Source organism: Adiantum capillus-veneris, chromosome 7 (genome assembly GCF_014529385.1).
Source record: "Adiantum capillus-veneris isolate H3 chromosome 7, ASM1452938v2, whole genome shotgun sequence".
NCBI classification, from domain to species: Eukaryota; Viridiplantae; Streptophyta; class Polypodiopsida; order Polypodiales; family Pteridaceae; genus Adiantum; species Adiantum capillus-veneris.
Window position 1 is genome coordinate 47,452,037 of NC_140937.1, and position 8,813 is coordinate 47,460,849.

Sequence of the window (8,813 nt, forward strand, 5' to 3'; positions counted from 1 at the left end):
CTACTTGCTTGAGTATTTAGAAAGGCCCACATTATCGTGAAGATAATTTAGGTGTTGGCCCAATTTTCATACTTTCTGAATGTTCTAGCACACCTAAAAATACTTCCTCCCCTTCCTCAAAGGTAACTTGACGATGTTTCTCACTTCTTATACCAATCCTGCGCTTGTCGAACATTCTGACGAGCGAGTTTTAGCATATGCATGTGGTCTTGGAGAAAATCCTTAACCTGTTGGAGTTTTTCGATTGCCAACCCCACTGTAACCGGTGACCTAGGTTGAAAACCATACATGAGCATGAAAGGACTAAATCCAGTTGTGACATGCTTAGCACTACTCAAGAATAGGCAGATATTATTCCCAGTCTGACTGTTTCTTGCTAACGTATGCTCTTAGCGTATCCTCTAGCACTTGGTTAACTCGTTCAGTCCGACCATCTGTTTCTGGATGATCAGCTGTACTGAGGTTTAGTTGTGTACCCAATCGTTTGAACACAACCCTCTAAAAATGACTGTTAAACTTGGGATCATGATCATTGACAATGTTACTTGGCAAACCATACAACTTGTATAGGTTGTCCACAAATAACATGGCTAGTTATGGAGTCTTAATTGTTGATTTGGCTGGAATAAACTTACATAGTTTAGTCAACCGGTCTACAACCACCCATACCGAGTCATGACCTTGTACAGTGGTTGGTAAACCCACAAAAAAATCCATAGAGATACTTTCCCATTTACCATTGGGAATCACCAAAGGATGTATGAGTCCTCCTACTTTCAGGCGCTCTGCTTTGTTAACTTGACATTTTTGGCAATGCAAGACATAATCTTGAACAAAGCCATGTAAACCTAGTCAGTAAAACAACCGTCGTGAGAGCATAAGTCTTTCTAATACCCGGGTGCCTGCACTTGGACTATCATGACATTCATAAAGAATTTGGCGTCGAATGTCTGTGTCCGTCAGTACACAAACTCTCCCCTTATGGAGTAGGTACCCATTGTCGATGTTGAAATGCTTCCATCGTTGTAGTTCATCACTCGATAGAGGAGAACTATGGGTGGAGGTTAACACTACAATACCATCATTGGAGTAAGAAGGATCCCTCATTTGTACATGGCTCCACACTTTGGAATATGCGTCATCATGCTCATATTTTCCCTTTAGAGAATCCAAAAATTCACTACGAAGTTCCATGAACAAGAGAGAATTGATCTCCGGTATATGACTTAGAGCGTCAGCCACCACATTGTATCGTCCTTTACGATACCGGAGCTTGGTGTCATATTCCTGAAGAATCTTAGCCCACCTAGCTTTCCAAACCTTCAAATCAGTTTGTTGTGTAAATCATTTGATGCTTTCATGGTCAAACACAATCTCAAATATTTGAGCACCATACAAATAATGTCGCCATATTTTTAAGGCAGGCACTATTGCATAGAGTTTGCGTTCATAAGTAGAGTAGTTCTGCTGTGGTGCATCAAGATTCTTGCTTTCAAATGAAATTGGCCGCCTGTCTTGTAACAGGACTGCTCCAATAGCACGGTCACCAGCATTCGTTTCCAAAATGAATGGTTTCAAAGGATCTACAATAGCTAGTATTGGAGCTGTAGCTAATGCATCCTTGAGCGTATCGAAACTATGTTGTTGAGCGGGTCCCCATTGAAAAGCTTTGCCTTTGCCTTTTAGTTGGTCCATCATGGGAACAACAATATTAGCATAGTTTTTAACGAACCTTCGATAAAAACCTGCAAATCCTAAAAAATATATAACTCTTCCAGATTTTTAGGAGAAGGTCACTGCCGGATTGTATCCAGCTCAAATAACATACCCAATATAGTGAATTTCTTCTTTCAAAAAATAACACTTGAAATTCCTTGGCATATAATTTATTTGTTCGTAACAATTCGAACACCTGCCTCAAATGTTGTAAGTATTCTTCTTCAGAAACACTGTAGACTAGAATATCATCGAGAAAAATGATGACAAATTGCCCAAGTATGGCTTCAAGACACTATCCATAAGTATCATGAATGTTGCGGGTGCATTGGTTAACCCAAAGGGCATTACCAAAAATTCGTAGTGTCCAAACCTTGTTCGAATGCAGTTTTGGTATATCAGTAAGTCGAATACGTACTTGGTGATAACCTCACCGCAAGTCTATTTTCATAAAAATACGAGCATGAGTGATTTTGTCGAACAACTCATCCACGTGTGGCAATGGGTACTTGTTCTTAGCAGTAACCGTATTTAAGCCACGGTAGTCTATGCACATGCTCATACTACCGTCTTTTTTCTTCACTAATAGGATAGGAGAAGCCCATGGTGAAGAACTGGTTTGTATGAACCCTCTGCTAAGGTAGTGACCAAGATGACATTCCACCTCAGTAGCTTCAGAGTAACTCATGCGGTAGGGCGGTTTACAGACAGGTTTACTGCCTGCAACCACATCGATGCTATGTTGCACCGATCGTGTCGGCGGTAATCCTGGTGGAAAATCATTAGAAAAAACATCGTGAAATTTCTTTAATAAAATTTTTAACTCACTAGCAACTTTTGCTTGTTGGGGAGTAGCCATTGGTGGAAGAGATGAGAGAGAAGCATGCGGCATTCATGAGGAATGTTCAACAGATTCAATGTTAGAGAGAAAATGAGACAATGAGTAACACAATAAAACTTGATCTATTTCATTATCAGAAACGAGTTGCATAAGCTCAGTAGTACATATCAATGGTGAAGAAGGTACATTCTTCTCTCCTAACAACAACAATACATGTGTGCCATGGGATTCGAACATCAAGCAGTTGTGCTCATAGCTACGCTTCAATGATGGTCCTAGGCTATGCAACCATTCCCTACCAAGGACCTCGTCTGCCCTCTCCATGTTTATAACCTAAAAATCCAAGGATGTGCAGTAGCCTTGTACTTCCAACGGAACATCTCGGACTTGAGTATCCCAGATTTCAGCATCATGTCCATTCATCATTGCTACCTTGTAGCAGTGGGTACTCGGAGTTTGAGGCAATTTGAGTTTTTTCACCAATCCATAAATTGTGAGTAGCAACGTCATCTACCAAGATGCACACCTTGTGCCCTTACAGAGATACGTGCATACGTACTAACTCATGTGGTTCGAAGGTCTGTTGCCACATGGAAGTTGTGAGACAGCATTCATGCACCACCTCGGTGTGTGTTACTTCCATTGTAGAGAATTGTGAGGAAGACTCAAGAGGTAGCAGCTACACCGTGTGCACTGTTTTCTCCTTGCCATGAGAAGCAGACTTCCCCTTGGGACAATCCTTTTTGCCATGCCTACTTCCCAAGCATTGGAAACATAATTTCTCTTTCTTAGCTTTATCAAAGTCCTCAAGAGAGAGAGGACCTCTGCACCCCTTGGGTTTTTTAGATGCTTCTGATTGGCTACTATAAATTTTCTTTTATTGTGTCCGTACTGTGTGTGTGTATTACCATGTGTATTGGCAGGCACGTGATTATGATGTGATTTCTTTTCATCTATATCATCGTGAATATGTGCTTTCACTATTGATTCCTCAAGTGTTTAGGGGTCTTGAGTCTTGACGTGCTTCTTAAGCTCTGACGTCAGATCAAGGATAAACCCACGTACTTGGTGAAAGGTATCTAGGCCTTCCAACTTGAGGATAACATCTCGATAGTGAGATATAAATTCAAGTAATGATGGTATTGGCGCATGGAACACGTGTCCCAAGCCATCCAATTCTGATCTGCCTCATTTGTAGGAAAGAATTCTTTGCGAAACATAGTTTCAAAATCTTTCCAACTCTGTGGTATGATATTCTTCTCCTTGAGAGACATCCACCATTTGTAGGCCTTGCTTTCTAGAGTTAAACTTGTTTACAGTGCTCTGACTACATCCGGAGTACGCCGTAAGGCGTGAATTCCATCCCACTTGCTGAGAAAGATATTCACTGCATCCTTATTGCGATCTTTGTCTTCTCCCTTAAAAGTCGATGGTTTGGTGTTTTTCAACAACTCATCCACCTCTTTTGTAGTGAGAGTGTGCAAAGCATCGACAGATGGACCTTGTCTATGATCAGAAGGGCCTTGGCCCTGTGTAGCAACTTGCTCATGCATGTGCGTGTCAGTAGGACCCTTCGACTGCTATTACATTAATTGTATTGATAATTTAGTGACATTTTTATTTAAAGATGCAAAATTTCCTTCCATGAATGATATGCGTGTCTGAAGTGCACGAAATTATTGAATATCAAGCAGTTCATAAGTGTTGTCACCCACTGTAGCGTCGCGGGCACTCTCTATGAGAGCATCCGGCCGCGAGCCATCATGGGCAGGATCAGGCGTATTATGCTCGGAATCAAAAGTCATATTGATAGCGGAATCCATGGCGACACAGTGCAGTGGAAGGAATAGCAAGAAAAATACCTGATGTCGAGAAGATGTCATGTAGATGTAGGATGCACCGCAAAGGTTAATTAGCTTTGCTAATTATGTAGATTGTCCAAGTCGAAATCTATCCAAAATTTCAGCCGTGCAGGTACTTGATTTGAAGACTATATAGCATGGCTCCTAGCCCTTTGCCCTAGTTGGACTCCCTTTCCACACTGCCTAGCCAAGCCTTGCTCTTGTCTAGTCCGGCCTTGCCCTTGTCCTGACAAGAAATTCAAAGCTCCTGAGCAAGAAACAAAACATTTACTTACATACAATGCATAGATGAAACAATACACTCGTGCAATTGTTGAAATTTCTCCTGAAATTGTGTTCGGTTCAAGTCACATATGCTTTCATGAATGCATAATGCAAGGCTGTTGAGCAAGAAATAGAACATAAACTTGCATGCAATGACCTTACAAACTTTCACATAGCTACCTCTCATGAAACAAAATCAAATCCTGTAACAGGACACGACAGCGTAGAAACGCCAACCTCTTGTTTTAGTTGAAGACCAATTCTCGTCCTCGACAAAAGGTGTTGCAGACTTTGCTGATTTCTCCACACAAATGCTCCCCTTGCTAGCCCTTGTGTTTGGTGTGTTGATGCTTTGGGGAGACTTTGTGCCTTTGAGGGGGGAGGTTGCATCCATTGTCCTAGGCTTCTTGCCTTTGTAGGGTGAACCCTTGGCAACAGCAGACTTCCTCGCGGGTGTCCTCATTGTGGCGTGGATGCACAGCAGGAGACCATGCTAACTGCACAGGGGAATCCTAAAGGTGATGCCTGAGAGCTTTGTGACAGCGTTGCGTAGTCAATAACCACTACAAAAAGCCACAGGTACTACGTAGGACACACATGCTACGTGACACGAGTTCAAACGTATTGTAACTCCAATCCATCATTGGCCCCACCCATGATGTCTCTTCCAACGGAGTGGTCACTGGATTTTTGATTTTTACTAGCTTCCCTCCTACACCAATTAAGTTTAGAGGCCGAAAACGGTTCCCTCCAAAAGAACCTCTTGCTTTTGTAGAAGTACCAACTAGGTATAAACAAAAAAAGGTCCTTTTTTTGTACCACCATTGCATGCTTTCAGCCCCGTAACCACATGTCTATATTCTAACCCTTGTTTTCGTCTTTCTCCCATATTAAATGATCAGTTTAATATGAGAAAATCATTTGGATTGGTTAGATGCTATATTTTATGACATGTCACTTTCTCTCTTAACGTTCATTATGATACAATCATGGGTTTCCTCCCTATTGAAACAGTTATAGGCCGACATGGAGCCTAAATGGTAGGATTTTGTGTGGCACATGTTGTTAGTCACAAGGTGTACAACATGGTCTATGAACTCATGGAGTTAGATTTATCCATTGTCGAGAAAGCTTCATGAGGGTCCTCTCATTCATGTCGCTGAGTATTTACAATTATCTATACACACAAGTACATCTCATACTTAATGAATGTCGTATTTTTTGACATCATTATATAAGACATATACCATATGTGGAGAATATGAGTCTCTGGGATTGACACTGGCATCTGTTTCTTTAATCATATATTTCGATAGAGTCCCTCAGTGGATTTGAGCATGTAGTATCAAGACCAATTTCAATGGCCATAAATCATCGGATACCAAGTAAGATTTGTTAAGGTTGTAAGTATTATAAAAAAATATTAATAGATGGTTGTTTGTGCATATTGCAAGGCTATGTGTTAACGAAAATATTTTATTGTTTGTACCCTAGATGTGATTAATTTTTCACACTTTATTATGATCCAGACATTTTAGCAAGGCTTTCAACAATAATTAAAGTGAATGTATTTAGTTTCTTTTCATAGAGCTATTTACACATTTGATTCCCTCCTCTTCCATGTGTGCCATGAGCATAACATCCACCGTAAGGATTGGTAATTATAGCCATGAAAATAAAGGTTTGCATAAGTTTTTGCTAAATGCATGCACACTAAGTGTTATGGGCCCTAGTGTTTAGCAAACGCAGATTGGGAGATGCATTCAAATTCATGAAATTAATAACTTATGAAGCATTTTGCACCACAAGTGAAATATTCCGCAAAAGAGTTATTATAGGTCTACCAATCCCCATACAAGGTGATGGCTCAGTGTGGCTGTTTGTAAATAGGTTGACTAAGTTTTGTAAAGTTTATTCAGTTCACTATTTAATCTCTAAAGTTGACCAAGTTGGTTTTTTCTAATCTATATTGATTATATATATTACTCATCAATATTGAGAGTAAATGTGACCCACATTTATCAGTCATTTCTAAAGTACTGTTCATAAACAGTTGGGGAGAAACAACTCAATATGAGTACTACCACTCATCGAGAGACGGATGGGTAGCTTGCAAGTATTTTTACCTTTTCAATGGGAGTTTGTTTACCATGATGCAGAGCATATATATGGAGATTAGGTTTAGTCCCTTCATGTTTACGTTAGGGTTTCAACCTCAATCGCCAGTTATGGTGGGGTAATTGCTTACTAATGATCAGGAGTGTCAACAAGTCAAGGACTTAATCTGTGTCTCATGAGATTTGTCGACAAGTCACTCTCATGAAAAGCTCAAAAGAGGTATTTTTATATGTTCCAGCACCTTCAAAAAGTTCAAAAGCTTGGTCATTCCTTTAGTAACCTCTTAGTTGTGGCAACCGAATTAAAGTAATCAAGTGAGTCATAAATATAGTGCACACCCTATTTTGAATATAAGCTAGTTACACAAATGGTTGCAAAGTAATAGCAATGTCAAAAATCAAGGTGTTCTTATTGGTTTCATTGAACCTTCTACTGAGCTTCTATTGAACCTTGTATAGGTCAAATCAACAGCTAAACCCGTGAGGGATGCCACTATGGAAAATATTAGTGTTCTTACAAAGCTATCACCACTTTTTTTTTTCAAGGACGCAAACACTTCTTCAAGGGGGAAATAATGTCAGGCCAAGGGCCAAGACACACATGTGGTTAAAGGGTCTAAATATAGCTAGGGGTAGGGGCCTATATATAGGATGGATGGGCCTATGAGCATGTGTCTGCCCCTCCTATCTTACATAGAACCATCACTTGATTACGTTGACATAATTCAAAGATTGATGTTTGAAGGGATTTTAGTAGAGATATCTGTGATTTGTGTGTCGTTTTGATTTGAAACAACATTCGTAAAGAATGAGCTTGTGTGCAACTTGTCTACCATTGAAAGAGCAAAATTTTCCATATGTGGGTAGAGTAAATATCAAAGAAAGGATGGGAAGGTTGAAATTCTTAACCCTATCAAGGGAGAAAGCTTTTTCTTTTTCCTTGCAATCTGATGCTTCATGAGCTAGTTTACGGGGTTGCATCCACACACCCACACATGTATGTCGTAGGGATTGAACCATAACAGGCATGCTAAAAGCATTTCACTTTTATAGCTAGGCCAACTCGCCTTGATGAAAGAGATTTTTTCTTTCAAAACTAAAAAGGAGACATATCAAAATTCCTCATTGCTTGAAGAAGCTTTGCTTTGTTGGCTTTCTAAAATAAGCTTAGTGATGAAGGGCATTGAGTGCTTGATTGACATGTGAGAGGTATTGACTGATTGAAATTTTCATTGATATTCTAGTGTTAAAAGAGTCTTTTTAAATGTGAGAGCCTCTTATGAATAAAATTTGGCCTTGTTTAATAAATGACCGGCCATCTTAGGAACTATTTACAAATTGAAGATCCTCTACACGCCAAGCGTTTAAGATGTTTTATGTTGGAGTGCATCTTTATCTTGAGCTTTATCTAAACTAACATAATATGGCGGAAGAGGGAACCCTTTACACGTGTCAAAATCTACGACATGAAAGTTATATTCCAAAATTGACAGAAACCCATATGCACGCGATAGAGAGAGAGAGAGAGGGGGGGGGGGGGGGGGGGGGGGACTAGTCTAGATTAAGATTTTCCCCTTGAAGGCTCTCTAGAACAAATGCATGCTATGTTTCCATATTTGTGAGTGCTTTCTCCTTTGTTTTAATTATGAGATATAAGAAGATTTATATCAAAACAAGAAAATTACACGTTTCAAGAGAAAATCAAACTAAGGGTACAATAATAATAATAATGTAAGTGAAAGATTTAGGTTATGGATTATGTAAGGGGCAACAAGGGCACTTTACCAAAGTGAGCTTGGTAAGTGGAATATGTTAAAGGCGTAAATGGGAACTTTACCAAAGGGAATGAAGTTTGATAATTGGGAGGGACAAGTTGGATCATGAAAGTACTAGAGGGGGGTTCTGACTGTTTTATAGTATGGTATATACTTTTGAAGGGGCAGCGCATGCGCAAGTCTGTACACACCATGGGCCATGGACCCCCCCCCCCCGCCCCCGCCCCATCTTATAATA